Source organism: Salvelinus namaycush, chromosome 6 (assembly GCF_016432855.1).
Source record: "Salvelinus namaycush isolate Seneca chromosome 6, SaNama_1.0, whole genome shotgun sequence".
NCBI lineage: Eukaryota > Metazoa > Chordata > Actinopteri > Salmoniformes > Salmonidae > Salvelinus > Salvelinus namaycush.
The window spans coordinates 28155671-28183464 of record NC_052312.1 but is presented as its reverse complement, the minus strand read 5'-3'; positions in this window follow the sequence as shown (position 1 = coordinate 28183464).

Here is a 27794-nt window from a genome sequence, read left to right as displayed (position 1 = left end):
CTACCACACCCAAACCTCCATCCTAGTCCTTACCCTAACGCCTATTCCCCTACCCTAGTCCTACAACGCTAACCCCAACCCCCACCTTAATTAAACTTAACCCCTACCCATTGTCTAAACCCTAACACCCACAGGACATAACATGCCTTTTGACCTCTGTGTGTTTGATACATGACCGACCTAGCTTGCCGTCTGCTGTAGCTGGATACTCCAGTGGTGGGATGGGGCTGAGTAGGAGAGGCTGGTAATTCCCCCTTCCACCAGCAGGGGGCATATTCAGTCCTCTGAGCTGAGCTGTGCAATATTGTGTATTTGCAGATTGTAATTCAGGGTGTTTCTTGATGTGGGTGCTCCTTTATATCAGGAAACACCCTTTGATGTCTGCCATTGGTCAGTTCCGGTGTTATGCTACTAATGGTTTCTCAACACAGATGATTTGTTTGCCTAGCAGGTTAGGATAACTAACATTTCAGGTTTGGATAATTAACGTGGCAGGTTAGGAGAATGTGGTTAAGGTTATGAAAAGGATTAGGGATAGGCTTAGCTACAATGCTACATGTTGTCCCCGACGCGAAAGAAACCACCACGGACCGATGTTAATCCTCAATGGATGTAATTTGACATCGAAAAACGTACAGTAGATGTCAGAAAACACCCCTAACTGCGGCATTCAATTACACTCTTCTTGAGGAGCATTTAGAAGGGGCGCGGCTCTTTACTGAATCAGGTCAATGAGTTTCTTGTCGTGATGAACAGAGCAGTTCTTCTCTTCCAGAGGAAAAGGGACACACACAGAGACACGGACCGGGCACACAGACGCAGGGAGAAACACATGCATGTACAAGAATGCACACGCACAGATGCAGGCACGCACAAATCCACGTACGCCTGCACGTCAGTGCGCGCACACACAATTCTCTCATTATTAACATCCCCTGCATTTACAGAGCAGACCACTCACAGTTCCTAATAAAATCAACACGGCTCTGAATGAGTGTGTAGCCAGAGGGGGTTAGGATAATCATGCTACCATTAGGGATTTATTTTACTGACAGCCAAGTGATCTCGAAGCCCACCGTGTGTTTTAATGCACACACACACACACACACACACACACACACACACACACACACACACACACACACACACACACACACAGTGCTGCATTGGTGGAAAAACTGCACATCCTCCACGTGAGTGATGGTGGCTCAGTGTAGCAGAGTGGGGTTGCGAGGTCCCCAGCCCCCCTGATTCGCTACAGTTAGGGGGAATGAAAGGTACTCATACTCTCTCACCCTTGACTCCATGTGTTTGATTAAAAAGTGTTGAGGTGGCTCTGTCTGCGCCCCCTTGCCCCCCTACAGACTCCCTCAGGCACAGATTCCAAGTGTGTATGTGAGTGTGTGTGCATGCCGGTGCGTTTGTGCATGCCTGTGTGTATATGTGCACGCTTGCCTGTGTGTGCTCCTCCATGCCTGTGTGAGTCTGTGTGGGGTGCGGACATTTGATCCAGGGTGCCGCCTCCCCTCAGCCACGCCAACAGGATTGTGTTACATGATTAAAGCGCTTCTGCTCTGCTCTGGCTACTATGCTGAGGCTGCAGAATGGAGCCGGGTGAAACGTGCCGTGCTGGCCCAGAGTCTGCTACACTATGCTAGCTAATGCTACCACTCTGCTCTACTCTGTGAGGCTCAGTGCAGCAGCAGCCCTGTACTGTACTACAGACTGGCTGAGGCAACTCAGGATAGTACACTAGGCTATATTACGCAAGGAGTACATTTTATACTGTACAGTCGTGGCCAAAAGTTTTGAGAATGACGCAAATATTAATTTTCACAGTTTGCTGCTTTAGTAACATTTTTGTCAGATGTTACTATTGAATAACTGAAGTATAGTTACAAGCATTTCATAAGTGTCAAAGGCTTTTATTGACAATTACATGAAGTTGATGCAAAGAGTCAATATTTGCAGTGTTGACCCTTCTTTTCAAGACCTCTGCAATCCGCCCTGGCATGCTGTCAAATAACTTCTGAGCCACATCCTGACTGATGGCAGCCCATCCTTGCATAATCAATGTTTGGAGTTTGTCAGAATTTGTGGGGTTTTATTTGTCCACCTGCCTCTTGTGGATTGACCACAAGTTCTCAATGGGATTAAGGTCTGGGGAATTTCCTGGCCATGGACCCAAAATATTGATGTTTTGTTCCCCGACCCACTTAGTTATCACTTTTGCCTTATGGCAAGGTGCTCCATCATGCTGGAAAGGGCGTTGTTCATCACCAAACTGTTCCTGGATGGTTGGGAGAAGTTTCCCTCGGAGGATGTGTTGGTACCATTCTTTATTCATGGCTGTGTTCTTAGGCAGAATTGTGAGTGAGCCCACTCCCTTGGCTGAGAAGCAACCCCACACATGAATGGTCTCAGGATGCTTTACTGTTGGCATGACACAGGACTGATGGTAGCGCTCACCTTGTCTTCTCCGGACAAGCTTTTTTCCGGATGCCCCAAACAATCGGAAAGGGGATTCATCAGAGAAAATGACTTTACCCCAGTCCTCAGCAGTCCAATCCCTGTACCTTTTGCAGAATATCAGTCTGTCCCTGATGTTTTTCCTGGAGAGAAGTGGCTTCTTTGCTGCTCTTCTTGACACCAGGCCATCCTCCAAAAGTCTTCGCCTCACTGTGCGTGCAGATGCACTCACACCTGCCTGCTGCCATTCCTGAGCAAGCTCTGTACTGGTGGTGCCCCGATCCCGCAGTTGAATCAACTTTAGGAGACAGTTCTGGCGCTTGCTGGACTTTCTTGGGTGCCTTGAAGCCTTCTTCACAACAATTGAACCGCTCTCCTTGAAGTTTTTGATGATCCGATAAATGGTTTATTTAGGTGCAATCTTACTGGCAGCAATATCCTTGCCTGTGAAGCCCTTTTTTGTGCAAAGCAATGATGACGGCAGTATATGCAAATTGCCATCATACATACTGGGGCAGCAGACTTTGTGAAAATTAATATTTGTGTCATTCTCAAAACGACTGTACACAAAACGACTGTACACATGGTGATGGATGACTTACACATGGACATGGATGACGTGCACAAATACAGATGCAAATGGGTATGCCAATGGACGTGCACAAATGCAGACGCACACACACACACGTACAGTAAATGCACAAACATTATGAACGCATGCAAGCACACAGACGTGTCTCCACACACGCACACGCATTACTGATCCCCATTCCACTACAGTCTGCCAGCACATGCCTTAGAGTAGTAATCCAGTAAACTTCAGCAAACATGTCCACGTTGGCACGATGTGGGCCCAATGTGGGCTAAAATATCAACAAGCTCTCAAAATCTCACTGCAGAGTTCATCCACATTCTCCAAACGTCATTCACGTTCTCCAAACGTCATTTACGTTCTCCAAACGTCAAATTTGTAAGTGTTTTTATTGCTCCTGCTGCTCTGTATTGTTCCAAGTTTAGGCACTCATTAAAACCTCTTGTCAATAGGGGGGAGCCATTTCGACTTTGTAAAAATTCGTTCCCAAATTAAACTGCCTCGTACTCAATTCTTGCTCGTACAATATGCATATTATTATTACTATTGGATAGAAAACACTCTCTAGTTTCTAAAACCGTTTGAATTATTTCTATGAGTGAAACAGAACTCATTCTGCAGCACATTTCCTGTCAGGGAGTGAGATTTCAGAAATCGAGGTCCCTGTTCTGAGGTCAGTTTATAAGTCCCCATGTAAGCCATCGGGCTACATGCACTGCATACGTCTTCCTCTAGATGTCAGTAAGCGGGGAGAATTTGAATGGAGTGGATTGCGCAATCTGGGACCCTATATAAGACCGTGGAACGGAAGTACAGTCCTTTTCAACGGTGCGCCTGGCGCAGTAGGGACATCACAGTGGCCTGCTGCAAAGCTTTCGTTTTGCCAGTTCTATATCTCCGGTCATGTTTTTATTCGTTATAGTTGTTAAAGACATCATAAAGTAGTTAATTTAAACCGATTTATAGCAGTTTATATCAGTTTATTGCAATTTTCTGGGATTTCTTTGTGACGCGCTTTCAAGAGTTGGACACCTTTCCGGCACATGGCTAACGTTAGCGGCTATTTCGACAGGAGAAGAGGACATCTTTCAACCAAAAGACGATTGTTCTGGACAAAGGACACCTTTCCCAAGATTCTGATGGGAGTTCATCAAAAAGTAAGAACTATTTATGCTGATAATTCGTTGTTCTGTTGAAAAATGTTAAATGCATAAGCCGCCATTAATTTCAGTGTAGCCTCGCTTTAGCGCACGCTGTATTGCGCAGTAACGTTAATTTTAAAAATCTAACACAGCGATTGCATTAAGAACTAATTTATCTTTCATTTGCTGTCCAACTTGTATTTTTTAGTCAAGTTTATGAATAGTTTTCGATTAGAATAGGTGCCTTTCCCAAGATTTCTCCTGACATTTTCTTTGCAGCTTGGCTACTTTTCTCATTGTATAACCACGATTTGTGCTGCTAAATATGCAAATTTTCGAACAAACTCTATATGCATTGTGTAATATGATGTTATAGGACTGTCATCTGAAGAATTCTGAGAAGGTTAGTGAAAAAATTAATATCTTTTGGTGGTTTATACGTTATTGCTATGTTTGGCTTGAATCAATGCTGTTGTGTGGTTTGCTATTGGGGTAAGCTAATATAATGCTATATTGTGTTTTCGCTGTAAAACACTTAGAAAATCTGAAATATTGTCTGGATTCACAAGATCTGTGTCTTTCAATTGCTGTACGCTGTGTATTTTTAAGAAATGTTTTATGATGAGTAATTAGGTAATACACGTTGCTCTCTGTAGTTATTCTAGTCGCTTTGGTGAGAGTTGTGATGGTGGCTGCAATGGTAAACTATGATTTATACCTGAAATATGCACATTTTTCTAACAAAACATATGCTATACAATAAATATGTTATCAGACTGTCATCTGATGAAGTTGTTTCTTGGTTAGTGCCTATTTATATCTTTATTTGGTCGAATTTGTGATAGCTACTGATGGAGTAAAAAACTGGTGGAGTAAAAAAAGTGGTGTCTTTTGCTAACGTGGTTAGCTAATAGATTTACATATTGTGTCTTCCCTGTAAAACATTTTAAAAATCAGAAATGATGGCTGGATTAACAAGATGTGTATCTTTCATCTGGTGTCTTGGACTTGTGATTTAATGATATTTAGATGCTAGTATTTACTTGTGACGCTATGCTAGGCTATGCTAGTCAGCTTTTTTACTGACGGGGGTGCTCCCGGATCCGGGTTTGGGAGGAACTAGAAGTTAAGCTAAGGGTTAAGGTTTGGGATAGGGTTAAAACCAAAAATGTAAAACTAATGATCACAACTGGGATTAAAAACGCAACCTTCAGAGCCAGAGTCATGAGATTACACCTATCCACCACCTCTGTCCACAACACTACCAAAACCCAAACCTAATTCATATTAATAGTGTTCACTGTTGCCCCTAGTGGACGGTTTTCCTTCGAACATGGATAGACGTCCAATTTCGACTTCAATCTTGAACAACCTTGCTGAAAATATTGGCTCCACCTAGGCCTCCCCCAATGTCTCTATGAAAAATGATCTATAATTACTAACAATGTGAGTGAAATAGTTTTCCTTCCAAAATGGTAATTAAGCTTTTGTACCTGTTTCCTCCAGCATCTTCACAAGGTCCTTTGCTGTTGTTCTGGGATTGATTTACACTTCTCGCACCAAAGTACGTTCATCTCTAGGAGACAGAACGCGTCTCCTTCCTGAGCGTTGTGACGGCTGCGTGGTCCCATGGTGTTTATACTTGCTTACTTTTATTTTTTATTATTTTTATTTTACCTTTATTTAACTAGGCAAGTCAGTTAAACAAATTCTTATTTTCAATGACGGCCTAGGAACAGTGGGTTAACTGCCTTTTTCAGGGGCAGAACGACAGATTTGTACCTTGTTAGCTCAGGGATTCGAACTTGCAACCTTTCGGTTACTAACCCAACGCTCTAACCACAAGGCTACCCCGCCGCCCCTGCCGCCCCGTACTACCGGTTGTACAGATGAACGTGGAACCTTCAGGTGTTTGGAAATTGCTCCCAAGGTTGAACCAGACTAGTCTACGATTGTTTTTCTGGGTCTTGGCTGATTTCTTTTGATTTTCCCATGATGTCAAGCAAAGAGGCACTGAGTTTGAAGGTAGGCCTTGAAATACATCCACAGGTACACCTCCAATTGATTCAAATTATGTCAATTAGCCTATCAGAAGCTTCTAAAACCATGACATAACTTTCTGGAATTTTCCAAGCTGTTTAAAGGCACAGTCAACTTGGGTAAACTTCTGACCCACTGGAATTGTGATACAGTGAATTATTGTCACGACTTCCACCGAAGGTGGCTCCTCTCCCTGTTCGGGCGGCGCTCGGCGCTCGGCGGTCGTCGTCGCCGGTCTACTAGCTGCCACCAATACCTTTTCTTTTTCGTTTGGTTTTGTCTGTCTTGTTGTGCACCTGTGTATAGTTTAGGTTATTAGTGGGGTATTTAATCTTGCCCTACCCTATTGGTTTTGGCGGGATTGTTCGTGTATCTGTCATTTTGTTTGGGTTGCGTTTTGGTTTGTTCTGTTGAACAGGTGTTTTTTTTCAGGACTACGTTCCTGTTGTTTTGTGGCTACTGCTGTGGTCCTGTTCCTGTTCTTTGGACTTGTTAATAAAACGCCCTTTTCTTGCAATTCGCTCTCTTCTGCGCCTGACTCCACACCCACCTCTCCTAGGGAGAAACTGACAATTATACCTGAAATAATCTGTCAGTAAACAATTGTTGGAAAAATTGCTTGTGACATGCACAAAGTAGATGTCTTAACCAACTTGCCAAAACTATAGTTTGCTAACAAGAAATGTGTGGAGTGGTTGAAAAACGAGTTTTAAAGACTCCAACCTAAGTGTATGTAAACTTCTGACTTCAACTGTAAATGACTATTGTAGCTGGAAAGATTTTTTATGGAATATCTACATAGGCGTACAAACGGCCATTATCAGCAACCATCACTCCTGTGTTCCAATGGCACGTTGTTTTAGCTAATCCAGGTGTATCATTTTAAAAGGCTAATTGATCATTAGAAAACCCAACATGCTTGTTGCATTCATCCATGTTCAATCCTGTGGCATTCATGAAGTGAAATCCTAAGTGAATATGTTATCATTCAATTAAATTCTTTGACACACTACAACATATTTCATAAGGCCTTTTTTGAGGGCATAGATTTACTCTAATACAGTGTCCTTAAACTAATGGTGTACAGGCGAAATCAAGCCTGCCAGTCACATAATGCTGGCTTGTAAAGTGATGTGTAATTCCTATTGGATTCCAACCAGAGTGGGGATATCTATCATTTGGATTTTTTATTCACCCGAAACCTGCATTCAGAATGACTGCTGGGTTGAGAAGACTAAGAAAGGACACTATCTAAAGCAGGGGTGTCAAACTTATTCCATGGAGGGCCTAGTGTCTGCTGGTTTTGTTTTTTTCCTTTCAATTAAGACCTAGACATCCAGGTGAGGGGAGTTCCTTACTAATCAGTGACCTTAATTCAGCATTTCCCAAACTCGGTCCTCGGGACCCCAAGGAGTGCACATTTTGGTTCTTGCCCTAACACTACACAGCTGATTTAAATGATCAGAGCTTAATGATTAGTTGATTATTTGAATCAGCTGTGTAGTGCTAGGGGAAAAAACTAAACTTGTACCCCTTGGGGTGCAGAGGACAGAGTTTGGGAAACCCTGCCTTAATTCATCAATCAAGTACCAGGGAGGAGTGAAAACCCTTAGATACTCGGCCCTCCACGGAATGAGTTTGAAACGTGATCTAAAGCATCTAAATGGAACAACCATTTTAGCACGGGTGCAATAAATCCAAGTAACAGATTGGATTAGTTCAGATATTTTTTTGTTATTTATATTCTTTATTTGAGTAGGCCTAGCATAAGATTAATTAATCAATAAATGTATATGCAGAAATATAGATATATATGCTGGTAAATATGAAAATGATGGCCGTGGTTTTGTAAACACTGGTTCACTAGGGTTCTTTTACACCAATGAGTGTTAATTTCAAACTTAGAGTTAATGTAACACCTGAATCAACACTAGAATTGTTACACTGAAAAATAAACACTAGGTAACACAAGCCAATTTTCTGTGTGAGACAGCATCACTGCTTGTTCCTTGTTCTACTATAGCTAAACATCAAGGCTCCAGTGTGGCGGTGTTATGTCTCGCAGTGTACAATAGGCTGCTCTTTTAAAGGAAAAAGGCAGTCTGAAAGTAATGAAATGAAAAAAGAGTGTGTGAAAAATCTTTCGCTCTCTCTCTCTCTCTCTCTCTCTCCGCAGAAAAAGGAAGCTATGTTCCCCTGACAAAGGAAGCTCTTTCTGAAGGAAGAATGCTGAGTTTCCGGTGTGAGCTGCCTGGTAGTGTTGGAGGGGAGAGGAGAGGAAGGGCAGACGGCTGGGCATGAATACGAGATGGGGGGAGGGGGGGGTCGAAGAGTGTGTATGTCTATGCGTGTGTGCCTGTGTGCAGGGGGCCATCCAGGGTGTGCAGTTAAAGGGGGCACAGAGATTGTCTCAGCCTGGCAGGAACCAGCCAGCACCACAACTGAGTGAGTGAGATGTTATTGTTTTCCCATTAGATGAATAAGGCCTCATGTTGAGGGCCTAGTTTTATCCTGATGCAGTGGTCTTAAACCAATAGTTTACATGCCACATCAGGCCTACAAATCACATTAAGCGTCTTGTAAAGTGATATGTAATTCCTGTTGGAATCCAGCCAGAGTGGAGATATCAAACATTCAGAATAACTGCCAGGGTTGGGAGGACTAAGATATGAGTCTACCTAAACCATCTAAACTGGAACAACCATTTCAGTAATGGCTGCAATTAGTCCAAGTAACATATTGGATTAGTTGGAAAAAATGTATGCTATATATATTTGAGTAACAATCAATCAATGTGCATGCAAAACACTGGTTATTAACACCAACACTTGGGTTATTTTACACCAATGAGTGTTAATTTAACACTTACAGAGTGAATTTAACTCCTGAATCAACAATAGAAATGTTACTATGAAAAATCAACACTAGGTAACAGTGGCCAATTTGTTGTGTAGGAATCTTAATACCGGTACAAGTCAATGTGAAAACAACCTCTCCAGGACATGCTGTAAGGACGTCTTAATACTGTAATAGTAGTTGGCAAACAGACATAAAGGTCATTGCTATTACAGCTCAAGCACGTCACATTATTAATCACATGAATCAATAACATTGGTACATTTGCTTTATTTGATCCAAAACAATGTACTGTTTATCAAAGGTGCATGATAATAAATGGTGGCTGTGTGTGTGAGTGTGTGTCTGTCTGTTTGTGTTCATGTGCATCCCCCTGTGTTTGTATGTGTGTGTTCATGCCCATGTGTGTGTCAGTGGTGTACTGTACTGTGTGAGAGACAAACAAAACAGTGGGTGGGTGAGGGTTAGACTGTTGAGTACAGTACAGTATGTTGTTAAACTGAGCAGCCATCCAGTCAGGGTATGACTGACATCAGTGTGTTACACTCAGTGGCTTAGCCTTAACAGGGAGGCAGCAGTGTGTTTCTGTGTGTGTTACTGTGTGTTTCTGTGTGTGTTACTGTGTGTGTGTGTGTGTGTGTGTGTGTGTGTGTGTGTGTGTGTGTGTGTGTGTGTGTGTGTGTGTGTGTGTGTGTGTGTGTGTGTGTGTGTGTGTGTGTGTGTGTGTGTGTGTGTATGTGTGTGCTTGTGTGTTTACGTGTAGGGCAGGACACAGTGGTCCCTGTGGTGTGTGGCTGATTACCTGAGGCCCAGGAGACAGTCACAGGAGGGTAGCACTGTGCTGCTAACCAGGCCAGACTGTACTGCACTGTACACACAGTCCTGTCACAAATAGCCATCATGATGAGAGATTTAGGGACAGATTGAGCCTAGGCATGTGTGTGTTTGTGTGTGTGATGGGGCAGGGGCTGACATTTAGGGACAGACTTAGCCTAGGTGAGTGTGTTTGTGTTAGCCCCTAATGAGATAGGCTACTAAAGTACATACTGTATAACGCCTTTCAACATGTATAGCAAAGAGTAATACATGCTGTACCTCTCCTAAGGAGAGGTTTATCTAAAGTTCCATGTATAATACTTGTATCTTTTATCAATGTTTATTATGAGTATTTCTGTAAATTGATGCGGCTCTCTGCAAAATCACCAGATGTTTTGGAGGCAAAACATTACTGAACAACGCGCCAATGTAAACTGGATATTTTTGGGGGGGATATAAATATGAACTTTATCAAACAAAACATACATGTATTGTGTAACATGAAGTCCTATGAGTGTCATCTGATGAAGATCATCAAAGGTTAGTGATTCATTTTATCTCTATTTCTGCTTTTTGTGACTCCTCTCTTTGGCTGGAAAAATGGCTTTGTTTTTCTGTGAATAGGTGCTGACCTAACATAATTATATGTTGTGCTTTCGTTGTAAAGCCTTTTTGAAATCGGACACTGTGATGGGATTAATAACAAGTTTCTCTTTAAAATGCTTGAATGTCTGAGGAATTTTAATGATGAAATTTCTGTTGTTTTGAATTTGGCGCCCTGCACTTTCACTGGCTGTTGTCATATCGATCCCATTAACGGGATCCCAGCCATAAGAAGTTTTAACTACCCCGATACCAGTGCCCCCGCACATTGACTCTGAACCGGTAACCCTTATATATAGCCCCACTATTGTTATTTACTGCTGCTCTTTAATTATTTGTTTTTCTTATTTCTTAGATTTAATTTAGAGACAGCTGGATGCGCTTGCATCGCTGGCCTTGGAAAGTCATGCAGCCTCAATTTTGTGGCAGGTAGGCTAATAAGCAAAGTCACTTGCATTTCTATGTCTAACATTACTTAACATAAGCAATTACAGCATGCAAGTAGCCTACATGTGTTGAGTTCTCAGATGATATCTATGATCAATCTCCACATTACTTGGTCTTGTAATTGATGTTTATAGCGTTCCAATATCCTAAATATGGGCCTTGTAGCCTGTGAGAAAGACCCAATCATGTGACGGGCATTGGCTAATAGGAATTTAGCTATCTGGGAGAGCCATGTGAGTGAGAGGTGCTTCGGGCATGCAGCTGGGAGAAGGGAATGATAATTATTATATTCAGCCCAAGAGCACAAAGGCCACTATTTTTTAGGGGGCATTACAGCCACACAAAGTGTGTGCAGCAAATAGCAAAGCAGAGCTTTTTTCAAATCATCATTAGTCTCATCATGCAGCCTTAGAATGTATTAAAAATCCAAACATATAGCCCAACGTTTGTATCACAACTAAAGACGCATAAATAACTGATGGCGCCGGAGGGTAGGGCTGCCATCTTATCGGCTCTCAACCAATCATGCTATTTTGTTAGTTTTTTCGCGTTGTTCGTAACTTGTTTTGTACATAATGTTGCTGCTACCGTCTCGTATGAACAAAAAGAGCTTCTGGACATCAGAACTGGGTTTATTCACCTCAAATTGGATGAGGAGTTCTTCTTCAATGAATTGGACGCGAGGGATATAATGCAGACACCTGACCAGGCCCCGATCCCCGTGATTTGCTGGGTGAAGGAAACTGAGATTTCGAGGCAAAAGATCAGGGTGCCTTGCGAGGATCAGGTGACGAGTGGCTAATCTGCTCTTGCCTTCCGTTCTGCTAGCTAAGGTTCAATCAATGGGAAATAAATGGGACGAACTGAAAGCATGTATATTCTACCAATGAGACATTCAAAACTGTTATATCTTTTGTTTCACCGAGTCGTGGCTGAACGACGACTTAAAGAACGTACAGCTGGCGGGTTATACACTCTATCGACAAGACAGAACAGCAGCCTCTGGTAAGACACGGGCGGGGGTCTATGCATTTATGTAAACAACAGCTGGTGCACGATATCTAAGGAAGTCTCAAGGTTTTGCTAGCCTGAGGTAGAGTATCCCATGATAAGCTATAGACCACACTATCTACCTAGAGAGTTTATCTGTATTTTCATAGCTGTATACAACGGTTGGCATTAAAACTGCATTAAAACTGCACTAAATTAGCTGTATTCCGCCATAAGCAAACAGGAAAACGCTCATCCAGAGGCGGCGCTCTTGTTGGCCGGTGATTTTAATGCAGGGAAACTTAAATCAGTATTAATACATTTCTATCAGCATGTTAAATGTACAACCAGAGGGAAAATAATTCTACACCACCTTTACACCACACACAGAGACGCATACTAAGCTCTCCCTCGCCCTCCATTTAGTCCCCGCGATATGCAACTGTTCAGGGAAGTTAGGAACCAATACACGCAGTCAGTCAGGAAAGCAAAGGCTAGCTTTTTCAAGCAGAAATTTGCATCCTGTAGCTCTAACTCCAAAAAGTTTTGGGACACTGTAAAGTCCATGGAGAACAAGAGCACCTCCGCTCAGCTGCCCAATACATTGAGGCTAGGTAACACGGTCACCACCGATAAATCCATGATAATCTAAAATTTCAATAAGCATTTCTCAACGGCTGGCCATGCCTTCCTCCTGGCTACTCCAACCCCGGCCAACAGCTCCCAGCTCCCCCCCCCCCCCCCCCCCCCCCCCCGCAGCTACTAGCTCAAGCCTCCACAGATTCTCCTTTACCCAAATCCAGATAGCAGATGTTCTGAAAGAGCTGCAAAACCTGGACCTGTACAAATCAGCTGGACTAGACAATCTGGACCCTCTCTTTCTAAAACTATCCGCCGCCATTGTTGCAACCCCTATTACTAGCCTGTTCAACCTCTCTTTCGTATCGTCCGAGATCCCTAAAGATTGGAAAGCTGCCGCGGTCATACCCCTCTTCAAAGGGGGTGACACCCTAGACCCAAACTGTTACAGACCTATATCCAACCTGCCCTGCCTATCTAAAGTCTTCGAAAGCCAAGTTAATAAACAGATCACTGACCATTTCGAATCCCACCGTACCTTCTCCGCTGTGCAATCCGGTTTCCGAGCCGGTCACGTGTGCACCTCAGCCACGCTCAAGGTAGTAAACGATATCATAACCGCCATCGATAAAAGACAGTACTGTGCAGCCGTCTTCATCGACCTGGCCAAGGCTTTCGACTCTGTCAATCACCGTATTCTTATCGGCAGACTCAATAGCCTAATGACTGCCTCGCCAGGTTCACCAACTACTTTGCAGACAGAGTTCAGTGTGTCAAATCAGAGGGCATGTTGTCCGGACCTCTGGCAGTCTCTATGGGGGTGCCACAGGGTTCAATTCTTGGGTCGACTCTCTTCTCTGTATATATCAATGATGTCGCTCTTGCTGCGGGCGATTCCCTGATCCACCTCTACGCAGACGACACCATTCTGTATACTTCTGGCCCTTCCTTGGACACTGTGCTAACTAACCTTCAAACGAGCTTCAATGCTATACAACACTCCTTCCGTGGCCTCCAACTGCTCTTAAACGCTAGTAAAAACAAATGCATGCTTTTCAATCATTTGCTGCCCGCACCCGCCCGCCCGACGAGCATCACCTCCCTGGACGGTTCCGACCTAGAATATGTGGACAACTATAAATACCTAGGTGTCTGGTTAGACTGTAAACTCTCCTTCCAGACTCATATTAAACATCTCCAATCCAAAATCAAATCTAGAATCGGCTATTTCGCAACAAAGCCTCCTTCACTCACGCCGCCAAACTTACCCTAGTAAAACTGACTATCCTACCGATCCTTAACTTTGGCGATGTCATCTACAAACTAGCTTCCAATAATCTACTCAGCAAACTGGATGCAGTCTATCACAGTGCCATCCGTTTTGTTACCAAATCACCTTATACCACCCACCACTGCGACCTGTATGCTCTAGTCGGCTGGCCCTCGCTACATTTTCTTCGCCAGACCCACTGGCTCCAGGTCATCTATAAGTATGCTAGGTAAAGCTCCACCTTATCTCAGTTCACTGGTCACGATAACAACACCCACCCGTAGCACACGGTCCAGCAGGTATATCTCACTGATCATCCCAAAGCCAACACCTCATTTGGCCGCCTTTCCTTCCAGTTCTCTGCTGCCAGTGAATGGAACAAATTGCTAAAATCACTGGAGTTGGAGACTTTTATTTCCCTCACCAACTTTAAACATCAGCTATCTGAACAGCTAACCGATCGCTGCAGCTGTACATAGTCCTTCTGTAAATACCAATCTACCTAACTCATCCCCATACTGTTTTTTTTATATACTTTTCTGCTCTTTTGCACACCAGTATCTCTAATTGCACATCATCATCTGCTCATTTATCACTCCAGTGTTAATCTGCTAAATTGTAATTATTCGCTCTTATGGCGTATTTATTGCCTACCTCCTCATGCCTTTTGCACACACTGTATATATACTTTCTTTTTTTCTCTACTGTGTCATTGACTTGTTTATTGTTTATTCCATGTTATTCCATGTGTAACTCTGTGTTGTTGTCTGTGTCACACTGCTTTGCTTTATCTTGGCCAGGTCGCAGTTGTAAATGAGAACTTGTTCTCAACTAGCCTACCTGGTTAAATAAAGGTGAAATTAAAAAATTAAAAAATTTGAAATTGGCAAATCTGACCATACTTCTATCCTCCTTATTCCTGCTTACAAGCAAAAATTAAAGCAGGAAGCACCAGTGACTCGGGCTATAATAAAGTGGTCAGATGAAGCAGATGCTAAGTTACAGGACTGTTTTGCTAGTACAGACTAGAACATGTTCCGGGATTCTTCCGATGGCATTGAGGAGAACACCACATAAGTCACTGGCTTTATCAATAAGTGCATTGAGGACATCGTCCCCTGTATGTACATACCCCAACCAGAAGCCATGGATTACAGGCCACATTCGCACTGAGCTAAAGGGTAGAGCTGCCGTTTTCAAGGAGCGGGACTCTAACGCGGGATCTTATAAGAAATCCCACTATGCCCTCCGACAAACCATCAAACAGGCAAAGCAACAATACAAGACTAAGATCAAATCGTACTACACCGGCTCCGACGCTTGTCAGATGTGACAGGGCATGCAAACTATTACAGACTTCAAAAGGGAAGCACAGCCGAAAGCTGCCCAGTGACACAAGCCTACCAGACGAGCTAAATGACTTCTATGCTCGCTTCGAGGCAAGTAACATGCATGAGAGCATCAGCTGTTCCTGATGACTGTGTGATCACGCTCTCTGCAGCTGATGTGGGTAAGACCTTTAAAACAGGTCAACATTCACAAGGCCGCTGGGCCAGACAGATTACCAGGACGTGTATTCGGAGTATCCACTGACCAACTGGCAAGTGTCTTCACTGACAATTTCATCCTTTCCCTGTCTGAGTCTGTAATACCAACATGTTTCAAGCAGACCACCATAGTCCCTGTGCCCAAGAACACTAAGGTAACCTGCCTAAATGACTACTGACCAGTAGCACTCACGTCTGTACCCATAAAATGCTTTGAAAGGCTGGTCATGGCTCACATAAGCACCATTATCCCAGAAACCCTAGACTCACTCCAATTTGCATACCACGCCAACAGATCCACAGATGATGCAATCTCTATTGCACTCCACACTGCCCTTTCCCACCTGGATAAATGGAACACCTATGTGAGAATGCTATTCATTGACTACAGCTCAGCGTTCAACACCATTGTGCCCTCAAAACTCATCACTTAGCTAAGAACCCTGGGTCAAAACACCTCCCTCTGCAACTAGATCCTAGACTTCCTGATGGGGCGCCCCCAGGTGGTAAGGGTAGGTAACAACACATCCGCCACCACTGATTCTCAACACGGGGGCCCCTCAGGGGTGCGTACTCAGTCCCCTCCTGTACTTCCACACCATCCTTAAGGTCAGAGACCTGACGTGTGGTGCAAGGACAACAACCTCTCCTTCAACGTGATCAAGACTAAAGAGATGATTGTGGACTACAGGAAAAGGAGTACCGAGCATGCCCCCATTCTCACCGATGGGGCTGTAGTGGAGCAGGTTGAGAGCTTCAAGTTCCTTGGCATCACCAACAAACTAACATGGTCCAAGCACACCATGACAGTCGTGAAGAGGGCACTACAAAACCTATTCCCCCTCAGGAGACTGAAAAGATTTGGCATGGGTCCTCAGATCCTCAAAAGGTTTTACAGCTGCACCATCGAGAGCATCCTGATGGTTGCATCACTGCTTGGTATGGCAACAGCTCGGCATCCGACCGCAAGACACTACAGAGGGTAGTGTGTACGGCCCAGTACTACACCGGGGCCAAGCTTCCTGCCATCCAGGACCAGGCAGTGTCAGAGGAAGGCCCTAAATATTGTCAGACTTCAGCCACCCTAAACAGCTTCTACTCCCAAGCCATAAGACTCCTGAACAGCTAATCAAATGGCTACCCAAACTATTTGCACCCCCCCCCCCCCCCCCCCCTACCTACATGTACATACTTACCTCAATTACCTCGACACCGGTGCCCCCGCACATTGACACACTGACTCTGTACCGGTACCACCTGTATATAGCCCCTCTATTGTTATTTACTGCTGCTCTTTAATTATATGAAGAAAAAAAAATTGAATATTTTATTTTTGCATTTTCCAATTAACAACATTCAAGACAAACGTGAAAAGATATTAGACAACAATAGGACAAAGTGACAGTAACAGATGAGCGTAACAAAGAAAGAAAAAATAAAACTAATTATAATTATATATACAAACATACAATAAAAAAAAATTATAATGAGACATTGGTCACCTGCCGTAGGCTACATATTATACATTACGTGTGAAACATTATATAAGGATAATATAGAGATTCATTCAATGTGATGTGGGGGGAGATTCTCCATATAGTCAATAAAAGGTTGCCAAATTCTGTAAAATGTATTTAACTTATTCCTCAGGCGGTAAGTAATTTTCTCCAGTGGGATACAACTATTAACTTCTGATAGCCACAATGCAACTGGCAGGGGGGAATCAAATTTCCATTTCAAGGCGATACATTTCTTGGCAATCGCTAGCAATATTTCTGTTAGCTTTATAGTATGGCTTTGCCTAAGATTGGTGTTAGTAAAGTTGCCCAGTAGACAGACCTCCGGGTCTAAAGGGAATGCAACCCCATGAATTGAGGATATGGTATCGCATACCCCCTGCCAGAAACCGTGTAGTTTTGAACACTGCCAAGTGGAATGGAGGAATGTTCCTTCATCTGAGCCACATCTAAAACATAGGGAGGAGATATCAGGGTTGAACTTGTGCAGTCTAGATGGGGTGATATAGAGCTGATGGAGGAAATTAAACTGGATCAGTCTGTATCTGGAGTTCAATGTGGATGTAACACCCTCCCTGCATAGGTCACTCCATAGACCCTCATCAAGATCAATACCCAGATCTTTTCCGCATCTAAGTCGGGGTTTATCTAGCCCAGGCAGTGTTAGTCCTGACATAAGAGCATCGTAAACACGGGAAATGGTCTTGAACAGTGGTTGGTCTGCGTGGCAGAGTTGTTCAATAGGTGACATCTTAGGTAGGTTCCATTGTCCCTTGAGAGACACCCTAATAAAGTTTCGTAGTTGTAGGTAGCTAAAGAAGTCCCTGTTAGGCAAGTGGTATTTCTGTTTCAGCTGATCAAAAGACATAAGAACTCCCTCCTCGTAACAATGTTCCAGAAGAGTGATCCCCTTATCAGACCATGGTCTAAAGTTCCTATTCTGGAAAAACATAGGAATCAATCTATTGTTCCATAAAGGGGTTTTAGGGGAAAGGATTCCCCCTCGTCCGAACAGCTCATGCAGTTTGCACCATGCCAGGACAGAATGTATGATTAAAGGGTTGTCTGTGATGGTTTTTATAGATTTTCTGTCCCATTTGTAAAACAATTCTGCCCCAGTGTCATCATTTACCTCAAGCTTTTCAAAGTTCAACCATGAGGGAGAGGGACCCTTGTCAAACCTCTGAGCCAGAAACCTAGACTGTGCTGCCCAGTAGTACATTCTAAAATTGGGGAGGTTTAAGCCCCCTTGAATGTAATCCAGGGTCAGTTTATCCAGGCCAACCCTAGGGGTTTTGCCGTGCCAGATAAACCGTCTGGTCAGCTTGTCGAGAGAGGAAAAGAATGCTGCGGGAACAGGGATAGGGAGAGATTGAAACAGATATAGAAATCTGGGCAGGACATTCATTTTAATTACATTGATTCTACCCAGTAGAGTGAGAGGTAAGTCCATCCATTTACAAAGGTCACCCTCCACCTTTTGCAACAAACTGGCCAGATTGAGTTTATAAAGGTTGTTCAGGTTACCATCCACCATTATGCCCAAATAAGTGAAGCCCATAGGCGACCATCTAAAAGGAAACTTTTGCTTGATGGTATGATGGTCAAAGGCAGACAACGGTAAGATTTCGCTTTTATCAAAATTGACCTTATATCCAGAGAAAGAACTATAACACTGTAGTAGGATCTGCAAGTGAGAGAGGGAGTGTTCTGGGTTTGTTAGAAATAAGATAAGGTCGTCCGCAAAGAGTGATAATTTATAGGTATGGGGGCCCACCTCAAAGCCATGTATGTCAGGGCACGTTCTAATAGCCTCAGCCAACGGTTCGATGGCAAGGGCAAAGAGGTGGGGGCTAATTGGGCAACCTTGTCTGTTCCCCCTATAGAGAGGGAAAGAGGAGGAAGTAATCCCATTGGTAGCAATCCTAGCTTTAGGAGATTTGTAGAGTGATTTTATCAAATGTACAAACACGGTACCTAAACCAAACTTTTCCAAGACGCAAAAGAGGTATGGCCATTCAACCCTATCAAAGGCCTTTTCAGCGTCGAGGGAGACTGCGTATTTTGTTTTTGTTTTTGTTAGCAAGGTGAATTATATCAAAGAACCTTCTGAGATTATTGGAGGACAATCTATTAATTATGAAGCCAGTCTGATCTGGGTTGACCAACAGGAGAAGACATGACTCCAGTCTCTTAGATAGCATCTTGGTGACCAGTTTACAATCTGTGTTAAGGAGAGAGATTGGTCTATATGAGGCGCACTTTAGTGGATTTTTCCCTTTCTTGTGGATTACAGTAATCACTGCTTGAGAGAAAGACTCTGGAAAGCAGTTGTCTTCCCTGGCTTTTTTAAGTACCTCCATAAGGTAGGGGACCAACAGCTCCCTAAATTCTTTATAGAACTCTGGAGGGAAGCCATCCTCCCCAGGAGATTTATTAGAAGGTAAGGATTTAATGGCCTCCAACAATTCAGGAACTGAGAAGTGTTCACTCAGGCGCTCGCTGTCTTCCCCTGACAGGCATGGGAGGTTGAGAGAGGAGAGAAAGGAGTCGATCTCTGATAGATCATCGCTTGATTGGGAAGTGTAGAGGTCTTCATAGTATTTCTTAAAAGTATTATTAATTTCAGTAGGGTCGAAAGATATCTCATTAGTAAGAGTTTCTATAGCATTAATTGTCCTCTTACTTTCCTCTGCTTTCAGTTGCCATGCCAATACTTTGTGAGCTTTTTCTCCAAGCTCGTAATAACGCTGTTTTGATTTAGTGATGGCCCTCTTGATATGTGTTTAGAATATTATATTTCAGTTTTTTATTTACCAAAAGCCTGTATAGATCTTTAGTCGGGCCTCTTTGGTAGGTTTTCTCTAGCTCTGAGATTTCAGATTCAAGGGCACTCAGTTCCGCACCGTGTTTTCTCTTCAGCCCTTTAGTATAGGAAATGATCTGTCCCCTCAGATAGGCCTTCAATGTGTCCCAAAGAATGAAACTGTCAGGAGCGGAGGGTTTGTTTGTCAAAGTGAAAATATTGATCTGCTCTTTGATGAATGCACAAAATTCAGGTTGCTTTAGGAGTGTAGAATTTAGTCTCCATCTATATGCTCCATTTACCTTGGTAGGAATGGAGATTGATAATACCAGGGGAGAATGGTCACTAAGCAATCTGGGGAGATACTCGACATCTAACACTCTATGAAACAGTTGTGTCGATAGTAAAAAGTTATCTATGCGTGTGTGTGTCTTGTGTGGGTGTGAATAAAAAGAGTAGTCCCTATCCTGTGGGTGCAACTGTCTCCAGATGTCTAGTAAATTGAGATCTTTCATGAATGACATGGTGAGCTTGCTGGCTTTGGTAAGAAGTGAGGGTTTATCAGAGGACCTATCAAGAACTGTATCTAAACAAAAATTAAAATCTCCTCCAACCAGTAACCATCCTGGTGGTGCTTGAGCAACCTGAAGGAAGACATTCTGAATAAACATATGGTCATCGAAGTTAGGAGCATAGATATTCAATAGGGTCCAAGACTCTGAAAACATATGCCCCTGCACCAAAACAAACCTGCCCGAGGGATCAGAGATGGTGTTGTTGACGCAGAAGGGGATGTGTCTACTTATCAAAATTGCAGTTCCTCTTGCTTTGGAGTTAAAAGAGGACGCAAAAACTTGTCCTACCCATTCCCTCTTCAATTTCTTGTGTTCACTGGCTGTAAGATGTGTTTCTTGTAAAAACACAATGTCAGCCTTTAATTTCTTAAGGTATGTATAGACTCTCTTCCTTTTAATCGTGCTGTTAAGACCTTTTACGTTGAATGTGACATATTTTAGTGGATTAAGCATAGTTGGGTTTCAAATATGTAACTGAATGGAAATCTATCATATGTAGATAGTTAGGAAATGTTTCAACTTTGGTTTGAACACAGAAGTGACCTATGTGTCTCTTTAGGAAGGAAACAATAAACATAGAAAAAAGGGGAAAAAAATAAAGAATCCCACCCACCCCGATTGTTAGACTAAAACCACAATCCCAACAATCAAACATGAATACACTTGTAGAGATACGTTGCTGCTCGCTTTCCATCTTGCTCTTACTAGCTAAACCTTGGCGTAAACTAAAACCTGCGAGCTCTCTAAATTGAAAACAAACGTTGTGAATAGACATTTACGGCTGAATATTTACTGCCCACGGTAAGAGCTGCTTGAGTCTCTTTTCGAAAGATTAACATAAATGAGGGGGAAAGCAGTGGGCCTTAACCACTTATTTGCTTCGCCCAGTAATATGGACTAAACCAAAATATACTCTCCTGTAAATGTAATAGAACTCACCCCGGAAAGATACGGTTAGTTGAAAATGTACAAATCAATTACCGCGACCGGAGGATATCAGCGGTTCAGTCCGGATAAGAGAAAACAAACAAACTGCATCTTATCCCCCAAAGAGACCGTCCTGGCTCAGACGTTGCTCAGTTCTTTGAGAAAAGTGTACACTTCTCCCGGTGTGTTGAAGAGATGGCTTCGGCCTTTGTACTGAACTTTCATCCGTGCAGGGTGGATGAGGTAGCCGGTGATGTTCTTCTCCTTCAGTGCTTTGGCGGCAGGTCTGAACTGCTTGCGACGTCTTGCGAGATCCGCGCTCATATCCGGGAAAAGGCTGACCCTCTTGCCATCAATGGTGATGTCCCCTTTGGCTCTTGCGAGTTGCAGTACCTTCTCTCTGTCTTGGAAATGGAGGAACCTGATCAGGACGGCCCGTGGGGGCTCGTCTGGCCGGGGTTTCGGCGCTGATGTTCTGTGGGCGCGTTCGATTTCCAGTGGCTTGGTGAAGTTGATTATGCCTAGGACATCCGGGATCCATTGAGTGAAGAAACGGACCGGGTCACGGCCCTCGCTGTCCTCTTTCAATCCCACCACACGGATATTACTACGTCTGCTCTGGTTCTCCATCTGATCTACCTTGTTTTTGAGGTAGGCATTGTCCTTTTGCAGTTGTATCAAGACCTGGTCATGTCGAGCGATGGTGTCTTCAACTGTGCTAATGCGCAACTCTGCCTCAGTCGTTCTCAAAAGGAGATCATTCATGGAGGATTTCAGGTCATCAATGGAAGAATGGAGTTCAGCCGTTTTCTTATCGATTTTCATAGAAAGACCTTTGTTACCATCCTGAATTTCCCGGAGGAGAGTAGCCAGCATGTCGGCAGGCTCGCAAGAGGCCGAGAGCACCAGTCTGGAACTGTCGTTTGAGTTATGAGGGCTAATGCTAATCTTGCTAGCTGTAGCGTTATCGTTATCTTGGGAATCAACAACGTTTTGGTCGTCCTTCTTGCCTCTCGGTCGGAGGTCCATGGCTCTTTGGGAAGGTAAGTACTTGACAATTTATCAGTCGGTGTTAGAATATTGTTTCAACGTTGTTACTTAGGTAATAATGGAATAACTTTGAAGAGCTCGGTTTGTCAACGTCTGCTCAGCTCCGCGGCATCACGTGCTCTCAGATCATTATTTGTTTTTTTAATCTCTTAATTTTTGTGTATTTTCTTAAAACTGTGTTGTTGGTTAAGGGCTTGTAAGTAAGCATTTCACTGTAAGGTCTACACCTGTTGTATTCGGCACATGTGACAAATACAATTTGATTTGAAATTAAGCATATAGGAAGACCAGTTTCTTTGTTAACCTGTCTGGCACCGGAGTTCCGCTAGCGGAACTCCTCCCACATTCCACTGAAAAGGCAAAGCGCGAAATTCAAAAGATATTTTTTAGAAATATTTAACTTTCACACATTAACAAGTCCAATACAGCAAATGAAAGATACACATCTTGTGAATCCAGTCAACATGTCCGATTTTTAAAATGTTTTACAGCGAAAACACCACATATATTTATGTTAGCTCACCACCAAATACAAAAAAGGACAGACATTTTTCACAGCACAGGTAGCATGCACAAAGCCAACCTAACTAACCAAGAACCAACCAAACTAACCAAGAAACAACTTCATCAGATGACAGTCTTATAACATGTTATACAATAAATCTATGTTTTGTTCGAAAAATGTGCATATTTGAGGTATAAATCAGTTTTACATTGCAGCTACCATCACAGCTACCGTCAGAAATAGAACCGAAGCAGCCAGAGTAATTACAGACACCAACGTCAAATACCTAAATACTCATCATAAAACATTTCTGAAAAATCGATGGTGTACAGCAAATGAAAGACAAACATCTTGTGAATCCAGCCAATATTTCCGATTTTTTAAGTGTTTTACAGCGAAAACACAATATAGCATTATATTAGCTTACTACAATAGCCTACCACACTACCGCATTCATTCATCAAGGCACGTTAGCGATAGCAATAGGCACGTTAGCGATAGGGAATAAACCAGCAAAATATATTAATTTTCACTAACCTTCATAAACCTTCATCAGATGACAGTCCTATAACATCAGGTTATACATACACTTATGTTTTGTTCGAAAATGTGCATATTTAGAGCTGAAATCAGTGGTTATACATTGTGCTAACGTAGCATCTTTTTCCCAGAATGTGCGGATATTTTTATGGCACTCAACTATTCTGACCAAATAACTATTCATAAACGTTACTAGAAAATACATGTTGTATAGGAAATGATAGATACACTAGTTCTTAATGCAATCGCCGTGTTAGAATTCTAAAAATAACTTCATTACGACATCCAGCTTAGTTATAGCGAGAGAGTACCCAAAATCTGGGCGCAAACGACTATTTCACATGTTCGACAGATATATGAAATAGCATCATAAAATGGGTCCTACTTTTGATTATCTTTCATCAGAATGTTGTACAAGGGGTCCTTTGTCGGGAACAATCGTTGTTTGGTTTTAGAATGTCCTCTTCTCCAGTCAATTAGCACGGAAAGCTAGCAAAGTGGCGCGAAGCTCTCCTTCCTGAACAAAGGCACACAACGCAACACGCCTAACGTCCCGAATAAATTTCAATAATCTAATAAAACTATATTGAAAAAACATACTTTACGATGATATTGTCACATGTATCAAATAAAATCAAAGCCGGAGATATTAGTCGTCCATAACGACAGCTTTACAGAAGGCAAAACCAGGTCACTTCACGCGCTCTCCAGAAAACAGGAAACTGGTGACACGTCATGCCGAGAGCTTTTATTCGACCCCAGATCAAATTATACACTCCATTTCTTCTCCCACTGCCTGTCGACATCTAGTGGAAGACGTATGAAGTGCATGTATACTGATATATATGAAGCCCATTTATAGGCAGGCCCTAGAACAGAGCATCGATTTCAGATTTTCCACTTCCTGTCAGGAAGTTTGCTGCAAAATGAGTTCTGTTTTACTCACAGATATAATTCAAACGGGTTTAGAAACTAGAGAGTGTTTTCTATCCAATAGTAATAATAATATGCATATTGTACGAGCAAGAATTGAGTACGAGGCCGTTTAAATTGGGCACGATTTTCCCCCAAAGTGAAAACAGCGCCCTCTGTCCTCAACAGGTTAACCGCTTAACACAGAATAGCCGCATGCGCCTACTCCCTCAAATCATTTGGAGAACATATCCTTTCTATTTTATTCAGCTATGTTCAATTGTATTCTTCATACCATAAAATAATATAAAATAATGCCACGCAATTCTAAGCAAATCTTGTCTGCTAAATGAACTAGTGTAGCCTACAGCCATATTGCATAGCCAGATCAGGGCCTAACATAAGGACAACTCAGAGTATGCTATTCTGTTCTTCTGAAATAGACTACATTTTCTTCATATCATGTTTCTTTAGACCTGTCTAAAATATATAATGGATTTATTGTGATGGTGTAAACTATATTATATGGACTTAGACTTTTTGTAATGTTCCAAAGATCTGCATCAGTGGCTTGTAGGCTATAAGTGCAAGCGAGGAGATGCTAAATGTGTTAATTAATGTTAATGTTAATTAATGTTAAATTACTGTGAGACTGGCATTTATTTGCTTGACAATCACCCGCTGACAAAATTGAATGACCGCCACAGCCCTAGTCCCAACAAGTTTGGTCAGAAACAATCAAAATCAGCTCAAACCTGATCGAACAACCACGGTGACATTGGTTGATAGCTTCCCACATGCTGTCTCGCTCCTCTGCTCTTTCCCCTTCCAGGAAAAGCAAAAGGATGGATACATAATCTTTGAAATGCCACGATCATATTCTTAGAAATGTTGTGATAATGAAAATTATTATATTGTTGCCATTTACCAGATATCATGGTACGGCCCCCTCCCATCCTTTCTCTACCATAGTATCACTTCCCGTGCGTGCGTGCGTGCGTGCGTGCGTGCGTGCGTGCCTGCCTGCCTGCGTGCGTACGTGCCTGCCTGTGTAGCTGCCTGCCTGCGAAGCTGCCTGCCTGCGTCAATACTCTGTCTGGCTCTGATGGCGCACAGTGAATAGCTACTTAGGATTGTGGTTGCATCAGGGTGAAAAAGGATGGATTCCAGGACTTGTAGAAGGAAAGAGAAAGCAGGAGAGAAGAGGCAAAGGATCCATGGAAAGCAGGTGTGGGGGTGGGGTGGACGTGATGATTATGGCGGAGGGGGTGTAGCTGGGGCAGGAAGGAGAGCGGGAAAGCCCTGCTGCTGACTTGCATGCCGTGCGTGTGTGTGTACGTGAGAAGAAGTGTGTGTGTGTACGCACCCCCAGAAGTGCCCTGCAGAAACACCCGGTGAATACTAAGCAGGAGGGGACTCCTACAACACAGTAAAACAGTAACAGCAGTAAACTAAACTAAGAATCAAATATTAAAGACAGAGAAAAATAGGAAAGAGTAAGGAAAAAATGAAAGAAAGACCTTTGAAAAAGAGAGGATGAAAAAAGTTCTAGAGGTGCAGGAATTGTGAGCATCAGTACGGATGGGGGCAGTGGTGCAGAGTAGTGGTGGAGAGGGGGGAAAACCTGCAGTGCAACACTGAATAATTAATGGGTGTCTGAATATATATATATATATATATATATATATATATATATATATATATATATATATATAGATATATAGATATAGATATAGATATATAGAGAGAGAGAGAGAGAGAGAGAGAGAGAGATGAAAACAGAGCGAGACACTGCAGCAGCAGAGAGAAAGAGCTAGAGGGAGAGCTTAGAGAGTGAGACAATACTAGTCTGCAGCCGTCTGAACTCTTTGTCCCCGACTCTCATCACGTTCACACCGTCTACTTTCCTCTACCGTCTCCCCCCAGAGCATGGCGGGAGACTCTCACCTCACACACACATACAGATAGAAATGGTGAAGCCTGAGTCATCACTCCAGAGAACGCGTTTTCACTGCTCCAGAGTCCAATGGCGGGGAGCTTTACACCACTCCAGCCCACACTTGGCATTGCACATGGTGATCTTAGGCTTGTGTGTGGCTGCTTGGCCATGGAAACCCATTTCATAAAGCTCCCGTCGAACAGTTCTTATGCTGATATGGCTTCCAGAGGCAGTTTGGAACTCGCTAGTGAGTGTTGCAACCGAGGACAGGCAATTTTACGCGCTACGCACTTCAGCACTCGGCGGTCCCGTTCAGTGAACTTGTGTCCTACCTCTTCGAGGCTGAAATGCTGTTGCTCTTAGATGTTTCCACTTCACAATAACAGCACTGAGAGTTGACCGGGGCACCTCTAGCACGGCAGAAATTTGACGAACTGACTTGTTGGAAAGGTGGCATCCTATGAAAGTGCCACGTTGAAGGTCACTGAGCAGTAAGGCCATTCTACTGCCAATGTTTGTCTATGGAGATTGCATGGCTGTGTGCTCGATTTCACACACCTGTCAGCAACGGGTGTGACTGAAATAGCCGAATCCACTAATTTGAAGTGGTGTCAACATACTTTTGCCAAATGGCACCCTATTACCTACATTGTGCACTACTTTTGACTATATGGGCCCGGGTGAGTAGGTTGCCATTTGAGAAAGATACTACTGGTAAATATTCTCTAGGGGGAAATCAGATCATTATAATAATAGCAGGCCAGGCCACCATCAGCCAAGGGATTTGTTATTAATTCAGTTATTATGTTCTCCACTTCTCCTTCTCTTTTCCCCCCATTCTTAGGAACAGCATAGCTAAGAGAATAAGGAGGGCAGCATGTGACTACACACACACGCACACACGCTCTCTCTCACACACACACACACACTAAGATTTCATGGAAACACTGGACACATGAAAAGCCATGTGACAGAAGGTTTGGAGAATAATAACAATAACAATATCTCTTGACGACTGAGCACCAGCAGGCTTTCTGCAGGGTTTACTCTAGTTCTTCAGTTTAACAACTTCCTTTTACCCCCTCTCCATCCCCATACTTCCATCCTCCACTGTCTCGATCCCTCTACCTCTCTATCCCTCCACCATCCACACCTCCTCTCCCTCCCCTCCACCCATCCACTCCTCCTCTCTTCCATGCTTCATCCCTCCTACCCGCCATCCCCCCACCCTTCCTCCACACCCCCTCCCTCAGCCCTCAGCCCCCACACCATAACATTTGTGCCACCTAGCTAAGGATTTATCGAAATGTTTAAAAAATATATACAATAGCTGCTAGCTGCCCGAGCAGAACAATGTGGAGAAATAATTACGCCTGGTAATAGGATTATAGAATGCTGTCTGAACGGCAGAGCAATACTGTATGACTCACGCACACAAACACATACACACACATACAGTCAGTGGGTTGGAAAGGCTTAGCTCCCAGCTAAAACAAAGGCTACAAATGGCACCTTTTGCCTTTTGTTGTAGTTTGAGTCGGAGAGCTGAAGTGCACGAGCATACACAACCCAACCCCACAAAAAAATGTTTACCCCTCCAACAAAACACTCACACACGCACATGCGCACACACATACCAACCCCTGTCACACACCAAATCATGCCCACCCCC